Source organism: Bactrocera dorsalis, chromosome 3 (assembly GCF_023373825.1).
Source record: "Bactrocera dorsalis isolate Fly_Bdor chromosome 3, ASM2337382v1, whole genome shotgun sequence".
In the NCBI taxonomy this organism is placed as follows: domain Eukaryota; kingdom Metazoa; phylum Arthropoda; class Insecta; order Diptera; family Tephritidae; genus Bactrocera; species Bactrocera dorsalis.
Window position 1 is genome coordinate 47,232,106 of NC_064305.1, and position 15,279 is coordinate 47,247,384.

Below are 15,279 nucleotides of genomic sequence, written 5' to 3' on the forward strand. Positions count from 1 at the left end.
AAAAGACCAAGCGGTCGCGCATATTCACGTACATACATATGTAATTATGTGTGCATGTAAACAAATTTGCAAGAACCAGAGAACTTAAAAGTATAGAAAGAGAACATAGAATTTGTTAACATTGTATGTAAGGTCGGAATTCGCCACGCAATTTTAACATTGTTTACAATTCTCTCACATATTCTAACCGAGAATATGAAGAGACAGAAATATATGTATTTACGGCATATGATGACAAGGCATATATGCCGAAGAAGAGAATATGAAGAGACTCCCAACGAAGAATTTCGTTTTGCTTGTTTATATTTTGTTTCATTTTGACACCGAAAATGTGTACAAAATACATTATGTCTCTGTCTCACATACGCAAGAATATGAAGAGACATAAATATATGTATGCATGAATATGAATATGAAGACATAAACACATGCATGCATGCTCCTTATGCAAGTTCATACATATGAATACATATTTACACACGTTGGACGGCGAAGCTGTTACAGCGGCAAGGGAAGCGGTAACAATCGGCGATCGTTTGTTAGTTTCTTTCGCGTCTCGTCGCGTCAACGCTTCGACAGATTGATGTGCTGAACACATAGAACGCGACAGAGTGCAAGCGCCATCTGAATCTGATATTGAAATACACACATTCTTAAGGACACAGTTATTTAGACAGCTGCACAACTACATAACTGTATCCATAAGAACGTGTGTATTTTAATATTTGACAGATGTCGTTTGCAGCCTGCCCCGCTCTATGTGTTCCGGGCGTGACTCTTTGAGTTTCGGCACGCACAGTGATTGGACTTAAATAGAAACTTTTGCGTATGAGCTGATAATGACCGTAATGAGCCAACTACAAGACATGGAACAACAATCGATGCAGTTTTTTCTACATTTCTGTCTAATTTTAATTCTAAAATATATGTATCGTATTTCTCGTATCATAAGCCTATTGTCTCGGTTTTACAATCAACCAGAGTAATTACTGATGTACCCAATAATGAAAATAACGAATAAAACAATGCAAAAAAATAAAAGATCTGTGCAAAAATATTAATTTACTAATGAAAACATAAACTAAATTTAAATATTTGTAGGAAATAAATATATGTATATGTGCATACATATATATATTGCACACACACATTTATATATATATACATATACATAGAGAGAAAGAAGTTTTACTTCAGTCGTGCGGTCATAAGCACACTCTCTTTTTTTTTCTTTATTAACTACTAGAGGACTCGTCCACGCTTCACTGTGGCTGATATATAGATAATACTACTACTGCCATCTGTACGATTGCTATTAGTTGGATTATAACTATTAGCTAATTATTTTTGTGAAGCAACTTGTGTTAGTTTACAAAAAAATTGATCATAAAACATTTCGTGTGTTAATAAAGCATTTGGCTTTTTGGGGAAAATACTGTTGAATTTGGGCTCAAGGAAATCAACCGTTGAAAAGATATTTGCTGATCTGGAAACAGGCGAAATTAGCAAAGTAGGTGCTTCGTTCATAATCCAACAAAAGCAACGAATAACTGGTTCTGAGAAGTATTTAAGTGCTCTCTAATCGAAATAAAGCCGAAATTTTTCGTCGGTGATAGAAACATAACTCCATCATTTCCCACTGGAGTCCAATTGACAGTCATTCTAGTGGACTGCACATTATGAACCGGTTTTTAGTCGTGTAAAAATGAAAAAGTCGGCTGGAAAGGTTATGACAACAGTCTTTTAGGATGCACGTGGTATAATACATACTCAACGACTGATTACAGAGCCAGTTATAACCTATTTCACTGCGTATTTGGTTGTCTTTTCATCTATTCCAAGTATTTAGCAATTGTATTATTTTTGAGAAGACTCTGTTTAAAATTGTACGCATATATTCAAATGATTGCAAAAAATATGAATTTTGAAATTATTATTTTTTTAGCCAAATCGGTTCAGCCGTTCTTGAGTTATAAATGGTGTAACTAACAACAACTTTTTTTTATATATATAGATGTGAGGTTTTTTTTATTGTTTTTTTTTTTTGGAAGAAATTAAATATTCAAATGATTCCTACAAACATGAATTTTGAACAAATGCTTGTGACTTAAAATGTAATTTTTGTATTTATGAGTTGTATTAAACTTTGACATAAAAAGATAAAAGGTATCCTATGTCCTTACCCTGGTTCTTAGCTATCTCTCCACCAATTTTCAGCCAAATCGGATCAGCCGCTCTTGAGTTATAAATGGTGTAACTAACAACAACTTTATTTTATAGTATATACATAGAAAAAAAAACTATAAAGAAGATTTTTGAAGCTATATTTGAATATGTGAACACTTTTCCATATACGACGGCTGCTATATATATCTCTGGCCTGATAATGAAAATAGGCATATTTATCAACGAAAATGTTTTTTTTTTTTCGTTGGATTTGGCTCGTCTTGGAAGACCCACACGGTCGATTGCTGTTTTGTTTCGGGCTCATACGCATAGATCCATGATTCGTCACCTGTGACGATCTTATAAACGTCTTTTGAAGCACCGCGATCGTATTTGTTCAGCATTTCTTTACACCAATCCACACGAGCCTTTTTTTTGAGCGATTGTCAAATTGTGCGGGATCCAACGAGAACAAACCTTTTTTACAGCCAGGTGTTCATGCAATATCGAATGTATGCTAGTGGGAGAAATGCATAGGCATGCCTCTATCTGAAGGTGTGTTACATGACGGTCTTGCATTATCAGTTCACGTACGGCATCGATGTTTTCTGGCACAACAGCTATTTTTGGACAACCTTCACGGAATTCGTCTTTGAGCCAGCGTCGGCCACGATTGAATTCGTTGTACCAGTTTTTCACAGTGCTATAGGAAGGTGCTTCATAGCCATACAAAGATTTTAGTTCGTCGATGCACTCTTGTCGTGATAATCCACGTCGAAAGTTGTGAAAAATGATGGCACGAAAATGTTCACGAGTTAATTCCATTTTTTGGCCGAGATGAATTTTTTAATTCCCTGTAAATAAAACAATTCACGATTAAATGACAAAACGTTCTGAGTGATGTTATGCTAAAAAATGTCAAACTTTCCAATGGAAATGTCAGATTGCACCTGGCAAGACTTAGTGTTGCCTAGTCCAGAAATATATATAGTAGCCTATGTGCATATATGAATAATAGGTGATTTGTATTTAATAAACACAGATAAGTAAAATCGTGTGATAATATTATAATATTTCGAGCGAATACCCGGGGTGACAGAAGCATTTTCGCGTAGCACTCTTTCTGCGTTGGCGGCCTTCGGCCGCGCTTTAAAAAAATAACCCTGGCCGAGCGAATACCCGGGGTGACTGAAGTACTTTCGCGTAGTACTCCTTTCTGCGTTAAAAATAAAAAAAATATATATTAGGGGTATTCGCTTGCTCTTGCAAGATTGCAGATTGCAAAAATACTATACCGAAATATACAAGAACACAAGAGCACCCATTGCAGAATCTAGTGATATATGAACGGCTGATTCGGTCAATTTATTATGAATGGCTATTATGCAGGGCTATTGTGAAGTGGCGCACTTTCTGCATATATTTTGACCAAAAAAACTGTAACAAATCTTTATAATTTAAATAGAAATTATGAAATCTATTTAAAACTTATAATTAGGCTGTTCACGGTAAGGTGGTTATCGGGTTATGTGATTATTAGATTAAAAATAACCTCTAAGCACCCTATGTTGTATGGTTATTTGCTTATTTTTACACAAACAGCTGTTCATTGTTTACAATTTTAGTTCAATGAAATTCCAACTATATATTTTTTGGTTATCATGCCCTCATATTGAAACCAAATTTGAGTTTTCGTTTTAAAATGGATAAATTTTGGTTATTATATCTGTCAGCGATATCCATTTATTTTTGATGATACATTGTTTTGTATTTTAGCTGACGATATATATATTTTTATATTGAAAATTTGAGTTTTCGCACTGTACTCATATACTTAACACTAATATTATTATATAATATTACTAATACATATATATAATATTACTTATTTGCTTAATCAATTTAAAAAAAGAAAATATCCATATGCATGAATAGGGGAATTTTTGCGAAAAGGAGAAATTTCAGCGTGAGATGCAGCAAGATATAGGCAGTTAAGAGGGATGACTTTCATTTAAGCGGAGTACTACTTAACCGGGATTGACTGTGCACATGAATAAGAGGAATATTGAACATTTTCGCATGTACATATTAAAAGACCAAGCGGTCGCGCATATTCACGTACATACATATGTAATTATGTGTGCATGTAAACAAATTTGCAAGAACCAGAGAACTTAAAAGTATAGAAAGAGAACATAGAATTTGTTAACATTGTATGTAAGGTCGGAATTCGCCACGCAATTTTAACATTGTTTACAATTCTCTCACATATTCTAACCGAGAATATGAAGAGACAGAAATATATGTATTTACGGCATATGATGACAAGGCATATATGCCGAAGAAGAGAATATGAAGAGACTCCCAACGAAGAATTTCGTTTTGCTTGTTTATATTTTGTTTCATTTTGACACCGAAAATGTGTACAAAATACATTATGTCTCTGTCTCACATACGCAAGAATATGAAGAGACATAAATATATGTATGCATGAATATGAATATGAAGACATAAACACATGCATGCATGCTCCTTATGCAAGTTCATACATATGAATACATATTTACACACGTTGGACGGCGAAGCTGTTACAGCGGCAAGGGAAGCGGTAACAATCGGCGATCGTTTGTTAGTTTCTTTCGCGTCTCGTCGCGTCAACGCTTCGACAGATTGATGTGCTGAACACATAGAACGCGACAGAGTGCAAGCGCCATCTGAATCTGATATTGAAATACACACATTCTTAAGGACACAGTTATTTAGACAGCTGCACAACTACATAACTGTATCCATAAGAACGTGTGTATTTTAATATTTGACAGATGTCGTTTGCAGCCTGCCCCGCTCTATGTGTTCCGGGCGTGACTCTTTGAGTTTCGGCACGCACAGTGATTGGACTTAAATAGAAACTTTTGCGTATGAGCTGATAATGACCGTAATGAGCCAACTACAAGACATGGAACAACAATCGATGCAGTTTTTTCTACATTTCTGTCTAATTTTAATTCTAAAATATATGTATCGTATTTCTCGTATCATAAGCCTATTGTCTCGGTTTTACAATCAACCAGAGTAATTACTGATGTACCCAATAATGAAAATAACGAATAAAACAATGCAAAAAAATAAAAGATCTGTGCAAAAATATTGTTACAAAAAGTAGTATTAAGTTGTATTTGTATTACTATATGCATCCCTGATTATGAACAATAGCTGTAGGTATATGGAATAGCATTTGTCTTGTTGTAGACATCTGGCGCCACACTGTCTGCTCGTCTAGTTAAACAATTGCTGAGTCTAGCGCCGCGACTGTCTGCTTGCGTCTGGCGCCGTATAGCCGTATGTTCTGGTAATTTCCAGACGCGATATTCTAGAAGGACACGTCGGCATCAGCGAGAAGTGCGTGGCTATAGCCGTATGTTCTGGTAATTTCCAGACGCGATATTCTAGAAGGACACGTCGGCATCAGCGAGAAGTGCGTGGCTATATAAGCCGTGGCAGTGCCAACGTAATCAATCAGTGCTAAGAGTAAACTGCTATAGTGTAGACGAGTTGTGAAATAAAGAGTTGTTGAATTAAATTAAACAGTGTTGATTTTATTTGTCAATCCAGAGATACGAACCTAACAAAGTAAACTAGCAAGAGTAAATTCGTAACAATTGGTGTCAGAAGTGGGATTGTCAAATAATCCAAATTCAAAATGGTTAAATTCGGAGAATTGAGAATTCAGCAATTAAAAAAGGAACTGGAGGAGCGTAATTTGCCGATAAGCGGACAAAAGGCGGATCTGCAGGCACGATTACGTGAAGCAATGGAAGCGGATGGAATTAATGTGGACGAGTTCGAATTTGTTGGGCCAGAAACTTCTACAAAGGTAGAAGAAAAAGTAGAAGAACAACGAACATCATCAAGTGCAGACACGAACATGCTGTTAGTGGCTTTTAAGCAAATAATAGCTGAAAATATATCACAAATAACAGAGAATGCAGTGCAAACAGAAAATCGTCTGGCACAGCAAATGACGCAAATAGCTGAAAATGCAGAAAATGCAGTGCAAACAGGAAATCGTCTGGCACAGCAAATGACGCAAATAGCTGAAAATACATCACAGTTAGAGTCTCGCCTTACACAACAAATGACTGAAAATAATACACAGTTAGAAAAGCGTTTGGTACAACAGATTACAGAAAGTAATACACAAGTGCAACAGAAAGTTTCAAAATTGGAAGACGAATTAAGCACGTTAAAAAATGACGAAGAAAATTTGAAATCAGAAGTTCTTCATTTGAGTAATCGGATGCGAGAACTGCAACTGCATGGCCCTGCACCATCAACAAATAATCCAAGACTGAAGGCACCCACATTCGATGGAAGTATTCCATTTCAAATTTTCAAACTTCAGTTTGAAAAGACAGCATTGGCCAATAACTGGAATGCAGCGGACAAAGTGGCGTCCTTGTTTGTATCATTGAAAGGACCTGCGGCAGAAATCCTTCAGACTATTCCAGACTGTGAACGGGACAACTATGAGGCATTGATGAGTGCGATAGAAAGACGATATGGTAGTGAGCACCGGAAACAAATATACCAGATCGAACTGCAAAATAGGGGTCAGAAAATGAACGAGTCATTGCAAGAGTTCGCAACTGAAATAGAACGACTGGCTCATTTGGCAAATGCAGATGCACCTGTGGATTACATTGAGAGGGTAAAAATTCAATGTTTCATAAATGGAATTCGTGATGTGGACACCAAACGCGCCACATATGCATTGCCAAAAAGAACGTTTGCTGAAACGGTTTCGCACGCCCTCACACAGGAAACAGCTTCCCTACTAAGTAAACCAGCACACAAGGTACAAAGGGTTGAAATGGAACAACCGGCGCTGATGGAAGAAATATTGAAGACTCTGAAGACAATTGCTGCACCGCGAGTAAATACAACAGGCAGATGTTTCAACTGTGGAAAAGCGGGTCACTTTGCCCGAAATTGCAATATAAAAGTAAACCCATCAAAACGGAAACAACCAACAGATAACGAGGACGAAGCATCCACATCTCACAGGTCGTTAAACTAAAACGGAACAGTTCAAAGGGGCGTGAGCTGGTTCCCACAACTATTTGCCCCGCCATCTCGATATCACAAATAGGTCGCCATGACAACAATCTTACTATCAACGGCATCGTAAATGGACGACTGTCAACGCTTACTTTGGATACTGGTGCCACACATTCAATTATCCGACCGGATGTGGTAAGAGGGACGGTTGAACCATTAGTCGGTTGCAAGCTTCGAACGGCCACCGGGGAGGAAGCAGCTGTCGCGGGAAAAGTGTTTTGCGAAGTGATGATTGGTACCCTGGAAGTTAATCACACCTTCATCGTAGCAGAAATCACGGATGAAATTATAATGGGAGTAGATTTCATGATTGATCACGGGGTTACTTTGGATTTAAACAAGCAAATGCTGTTTTGCCAGAACATGGAGATGCCTATAAACACCGGATATGTGACCAACGTTGAAAGTAAGAGGGTGATTGTTGATGATAATCAGAGCATTCCACCAAAATCTGAGGCGATTGTATGGGCTAAAGTGAATGGAGGAGGTGGGACTGAAGAGTTGTGGATTGTGGAACCAACAAAAATAGATACACCCATATTGGTAGGAAGAACGCTTGTGAAAACTAGAGAAGACGCCACCATTCCGGTGAGAGTAGTGAATGAATTCAACACGCCTATAAGTCTGAAGAAAGGAGCAGTAATTGGACAGTGCCAGAATATAAGTGCAATAGCACGATGCGAACGGTCACAACAGAAGCCTACGATTGAGCCTCAGCAGATAAGTCCTACACTCCTAAATAATTTGCTGAACGAACTGCATGGAAATGAAAAATTAAAAGCAGAAAAACTATTAGAAAAATACGCATCCATATTTGCAAACGAAGGAAACACAGGAAGAACCGGCATTGTCAAACATCGCATAAATACTGGAGACGCTAAACCAATCCGACAAGCTCCGCGTAGGGTTCCACTAGCAAAACGAGAGGATGCTAACAAAATTATTGAAGACATGCACAAAAACGGTGTAATCGAACCTTCAATAAGTCCATGGAGCTCACCTATCGTCTTAGTTAAAAAGAAAGATGGTAGCACCCGTTTCTGCGTAGATTATAGGAAGTTGAATGATGTCACAAAGAAAGACAGTTATCCTCTACCAAGAATCGACGATACATTAGACACCTTGTCTGGAGCGAAATGGTTTTCTACATTAGATCTACAAAGTGGATATTGGCAAGTCGAGATTGATGAATGTGACCGTGAAAAGACCGCTTTCAGTATGGGCGACGGGTTATGGGAATTCTCTGTGATGCCATTTGGGTTATGTAATGCACCTGCAACGTTCGAGCGACTGATGGAACATGTGTTAAAAGGACTCAACTGGAAGACATGTTTGGTGTATCTTGATGACATTATCATCATGGGAAAAAGTTTTGATGATCATCTGAAAAATCTAGAGGAAGTCTTTCAGCGAATAGCATCAGCCGGATTACGCTTGAATCCCAAAAAGTGTTCATTATGGAAGAAGCAGGTCACATATCTCGGACATAAAGTGTCAACTGAGGGGATTCACACCGAGGAAGGAAAAATAAAAGCAGTCAAAGATTGGCCTCGACCCACCAACATACATGAACTCCGCAGCTTCCTTGGCTTATGCACGTATTACCGCCGTTTTGTACCTGGATTTGCGAACGTGGCTAGAAGTTTACATGATTTAACCAAGAAGAATCGCCCATTTGTATGGCAGTTGGAACAAGAAAAAGCATTTGAGCAGCTGAAAGAACTACTTTGTACGGCGCCGATGTTAGCTTATCCAATACCTGGAAAGAAATTCATCCTGGATACAGATGCGAGCGCTTATGGAATTGGAGGTGTCCTGTCTCAGTTCATCGACGGACAAGAAAGAGTAATTGGGTATTACAGCAGAGTGCTCGGGAAACCAGAGAAAAACTACTGTGTGACGCGAAAAGAACTACTAGCTGTGGTGGAATGTGTAAAACATTTCCACAAGTATTTGTATGGACAACGATTCTTGCTGAGGACTGATCATGCAGCATTAAAATGGTTATTACAGTTTAAGAATCCGGAAGGCCAAATTGCACGATGGATCGAAAGATTACAGAATTACGACTTCGAAACGGAACATCGAAAGGGGATTCACCACAAAAATGCGGATGCATTATCACGTCGCCCTTGTCCACTGGAATGTAAACATTGCTCCAAATCAGAAGGAAAAGAAGGTATAATCGACGTGCGATTACTGAATATAGAACCTGAAGATGATTGGACTCCTCACCGCATCAGAATCAATCAGCTGGAGGACCCTAATCTTGCAAAGCTGGTAATGGCCAAAGAAAATGGGGTACGACCACCAAAGGAACAAATAAGTAGCGAGAGTCCAACTGCAAAAGCATATTGGGCCCAATGGAACAGCATAAACCTCGTTAATGGATACCTTCATCGTACCTGGGAAAGCGAAGATGGCAAACATTCTCGTCTGCTGATCATAGTACCGAAGTCCATGATCCCAAAAGTATTGAAAGAATATCACAATGGACCTAGTGGAGGGCACCTTGGAATAACAAAAACTATAGAGAAGATTAAACAACGGTTCTACTGGATCGGTTGTCGAGATTCCATAGCAGAATGGATAAGTAATTGCGTAGAGTGCATGGCAGCTAAAGGTCCTAAAGCCAAAAGTCGCGGTAGGCTACAACAGTACAACGTGGGATCACCATTTGAACGAGTCGCAATGGATATTGCAGGTCCGTTCCCAACCAGTACGGCCGGAAACAAATATCTACTGGTTGTCATGGACTATTTCAGTAAATGGCCAGAAGTATATGCCTTACCAAACCAGGAAGCGAAGACAGTAGCCGAAGCGTTTGTAGAAAATTGGATAACAAGGTTCGGAGTGCCCGTCGAATTACACTCAGATCAAGGCAGGAATTTCGAATCTTCCATTTTCCAAGAAGTCTGTACATTATTGGGCATCCACAAGACACGGACAACAGCGTTACACCCACAATCAGATGGGATGGTAGAGAGATTCAACCGAACGCTCGAAGAACATCTGCGGAAAATCGTTGATAAAGACCAACGGAATTGGGACAAGTGCATCCAGATGTTCCTGCTGGCGTATCGTTCAGCGAAGCACGAGACAACTGGTTACACGCCAGCAAAGATTATTTTCGGATCTGATCTGCGACTCCCTGCTGATCTTAAGTTTGGTACGAATCCTACAGCTGTAAGAAATGATGGAGATTATTGTTCTGCCTTAAAGGAAGAAATGAATGAATTGCATCTAATGGTAAGACAGCATACGCATCTGATGAGCAATAAGATGAAGGACCGGTTCGATCAAGCGGCAAATTCAAAAGGTTTTGAAGAAGGTGATCTGGTCCTGTTGTACAATCCACTTCGAAAGAAAGGCTTGTCCCCGAAATTGCAGACAGCCTGGGAAGGACCCTATATGGTGATGAAACGACTTAATGACGTGGTATACCGCATACAAAGAAATGGGAAAGCACGATGTAAAATGAAAGTAGTACATTTGGAGAGGCTCGCCCCATTTGGTTCAAGAGGATTTGTGCCTAATCGGGACGATTAGGCTTTAGTGGAGGGCAGTGTTACAAAAAGTAGTATTAAGTTGTATTTGTATTACTATATGCATCCCTGATTATGAACAATAGCTGTAGGTATATGGAATAGCATTTGTCTTGTTGTAGACATCTGGCGCCACACTGTCTGCTCGTCTAGTTAAACAATTGCTGAGTCTGGCGCCGCGACTGTCTGCTTGCGTCTGGCGCCGTATAGCCGTATGTTCTGGTAATTTCCAGACGCGATATTCTAGAAGGACACGTCGGCATCAGCGAGAAGTGCGTGGCTATAGCCGTATGTTCTGGTAATTTCCAGACGCGATATTCTAGAAGGACACGTCGGCATCAGCGAGAAGTGCGTGGCTATATAAGCCGTGGCAGTGCCAACGTAATCAATCAGTGCTAAGAGTAAACTGCTATAGTGTAGACGAGTTGTGAAATAAAGAGTTGTTGAATTAAATTAAACAGTGTTGATTTTATTTGTCAATCCAGAGATACGAACCTAACAAAGTAAACTAGCAAGAGTAAATTCGTAACAATTGGTGTCAGAAGTGGGATTGTCAAATAATCCAAATTCAAAATGGTTAAATTCGGAGAATTGAGAATTCAGCAATTAAAAAAGGAACTGGAGGAGCGTAATTTGCCGATAAGCGGACAAAAGGCGGATCTGCAGGCACGATTACGTGAAGCAATGGAAGCGGATGGAATTAATGTGGACGAGTTCGAATTTGTTGGGCCAGAAACTTCTACAAAGGTAGAAGAAAAAGTAGAAGAACAACGAACATCATCAAGTGCAGACACGAACATGCTGTTAGTGGCTTTTAAGCAAATAATAGCTGAAAATATATCACAAATAACAGAGAATGCAGTGCAAACAGAAAATCGTCTGGCACAGCAAATGACGCAAATAGCTGAAAATGCAGAAAATGCAGTGCAAACAGGAAATCGTCTGGCACAGCAAATGACGCAAATAGCTGAAAATACATCACAGTTAGAGTCTCGCCTTACACAACAAATGACTGAAAATAATACACAGTTAGAAAAGCGTTTGGTACAACAGATTACAGAAAGTAATACACAAGTGCAACAGAAAGTTTCAAAATTGGAAGACGAATTAAGCACGTTAAAAAATGACGAAGAAAATTTGAAATCAGAAGTTCTTCATTTGAGTAATCGGATGCGAGAACTGCAACTGCATGGCCCTGCACCATCAACAAATAATCCAAGACTGAAGGCACCCACATTCGATGGAAGTATTCCATTTCAAATTTTCAAACTTCAGTTTGAAAAGACAGCATTGGCCAATAACTGGAATGCAGCGGACAAAGTGGCGTCCTTGTTTGTATCATTGAAAGGACCTGCGGCAGAAATCCTTCAGACTATTCCAGACTGTGAACGGGACAACTATGAGGCATTGATGAGTGCGATAGAAAGACGATATGGTAGTGAGCACCGGAAACAAATATACCAGATCGAACTGCAAAATAGGGGTCAGAAAATGAACGAGTCATTGCAAGAGTTCGCAACTGAAATAGAACGACTGGCTCATTTGGCAAATGCAGATGCACCTGTGGATTACATTGAGAGGGTAAAAATTCAATGTTTCATAAATGGAATTCGTGATGTGGACACCAAACGCGCCACATATGCATTGCCAAAAAGAACGTTTGCTGAAACGGTTTCGCACGCCCTCACACAGGAAACAGCTTCCCTACTAAGTAAACCAGCACACAAGGTACAAAGGGTTGAAATGGAACAACCGGCGCTGATGGAAGAAATATTGAAGACTCTGAAGACAATTGCTGCACCGCGAGTAAATACAACAGGCAGATGTTTCAACTGTGGAAAAGCGGTCACTTTGCCCGAAATTGCAATATAAAAGTAAACCCATCAAAACGGAAACAACCAACAGATAACGAGGACGAAGCATCCACATCTCACAGGTCGTTAAACTAAAACGGAACAGTTCAAAGGGGCGTGAGCTGGTTCCCACAACTATTTGCCCCGCCATCTCGATATCACAAATAGGTCGCCATGACAACAATCTTACTATCAACGGCATCGTAAATGGACGACTGTCAACGCTTACTTTGGATACTGGTGCCACACATTCAATTATCCGACCGGATGTGGTAAGAGGGACGGTTGAACCATTAGTCGGTTGCAAGCTTCGAACGGCCACCGGGGAGGAAGCAGCTGTCGCGGGAAAAGTGTTTTGCGAAGTGATGATTGGTACCCTGGAAGTTAATCACACCTTCATCGTAGCAGAAATCACGGATGAAATTATAATGGGAGTAGATTTCATGATTGATCACGGGGTTACTTTGGATTTAAACAAGCAAATGCTGTTTTGCCAGAACATGGAGATGCCTATAAACACCGGATATGTGACCAACGTTGAAAGTAAGAGGGTGATTGTTGATGATAATCAGAGCATTCCACCAAAATCTGAGGCGATTGTATGGGCTAAAGTGAATGGAGGAGGTGGGACTGAAGAGTTGTGGATTGTGGAACCAACAAAAATAGATACACCCATATTGGTAGGAAGAACGCTTGTGAAAACTAGAGAAGACGCCACCATTCCGGTGAGAGTAGTGAATGAATTCAACACGCCTATAAGTCTGAAGAAAGGAGCAGTAATTGGACAGTGCCAGAATATAAGTGCAATAGCACGATGCGAACGGTCACAACAGAAGCCTACGATTGAGCCTCAGCAGATAAGTCCTACACTCCTAAATAATTTGCTGAACGAACTGCATGGAAATGAAAAATTAAAAGCAGAAAAACTATTAGAAAAATACGCATCCATATTTGCAAACGAAGGAAACACAGGAAGAACCGGCATTGTCAAACATCGCATAAATACTGGAGACGCTAAACCAATCCGACAAGCTCCGCGTAGGGTTCCACTAGCAAAACGAGAGGATGCTAACAAAATTATTGAAGACATGCACAAAAACGGTGTAATCGAACCTTCAATAAGTCCATGGAGCTCACCTATCGTCTTAGTTAAAAAGAAAGATGGTAGCACCCGTTTCTGCGTAGATTATAGGAAGTTGAATGATGTCACAAAGAAAGACAGTTATCCTCTACCAAGAATCGACGATACATTAGACACCTTGTCTGGAGCGAAATGGTTTTCTACATTAGATCTACAAAGTGGATATTGGCAAGTCGAGATTGATGAATGTGACCGTGAAAAGACCGCTTTCAGTATGGGCGACGGGTTATGGGAATTCTCTGTGATGCCATTTGGGTTATGTAATGCACCTGCAACGTTCGAGCGACTGATGGAACATGTGTTAAAAGGACTCAACTGGAAGACATGTTTGGTGTATCTTGATGACATTATCATCATGGGAAAAAGTTTTGATGATCATCTGAAAAATCTAGAGGAAGTCTTTCAGCGAATAGCATCAGCCGGATTACGCTTGAATCCCAAAAAGTGTTCATTATGGAAGAAGCAGGTCACATATCTCGGACATAAAGTGTCAACTGAGGGGATTCACACCGAGGAAGGAAAAATAAAAGCAGTCAAAGATTGGCCTCGACCCACCAACATACATGAACTCCGCAGCTTCCTTGGCTTATGCACGTATTACCGCCGTTTTGTACCTGGATTTGCGAACGTGGCTAGAAGTTTACATGATTTAACCAAGAAGAATCGCCCATTTGTATGGCAGTTGGAACAAGAAAAAGCATTTGAGCAGCTGAAAGAACTACTTTGTACGGCGCCGATGTTAGCTTATCCAATACCTGGAAAGAAATTCATCCTGGATACAGATGCGAGCGCTTATGGAATTGGAGGTGTCCTGTCTCAGTTCATCGACGGACAAGAAAGAGTAATTGGGTATTACAGCAGAGTGCTCGGGAAACCAGAGAAAAACTACTGTGTGACGCGAAAAGAACTACTAGCTGTGGTGGAATGTGTAAAACATTTCCACAAGTATTTGTATGGACAACGATTCTTGCTGAGGACTGATCATGCAGCATTAAAATGGTTATTACAGTTTAAGAATCCGGAAGGCCAAATTGCACGATGGATCGAAAGATTACAGAATTACGACTTCGAAACGGAACATCGAAAGGGGATTCACCACAAAAATGCGGATGCATTATCACGTCGCCCTTGTCCACTGGAATGTAAACATTGCTCCAAATCAGAAGGAAAAGAAGGTATAATCGACGTGCGATTACTGAATATAGAACCTGAAGATGATTGGACTCCTCACCGCATCAGAATCAATCAGCTGGAGGACCCTAATCTTGCAAAGCTGGTAATGGCCAAAGAAAATGGGGTACGACCACCAAAGGAACAAATAAGTAGCGAGAGTCCAACTGCAAAAGCATATTGGGCCCAATGGAACAGCATAAACCTCGTTAATGGATACCTTCATCGTACCTGGGAAAGCGAAGATGGCAAACATTCTCGTCTGCTGATCATAGTACCGAAGTCC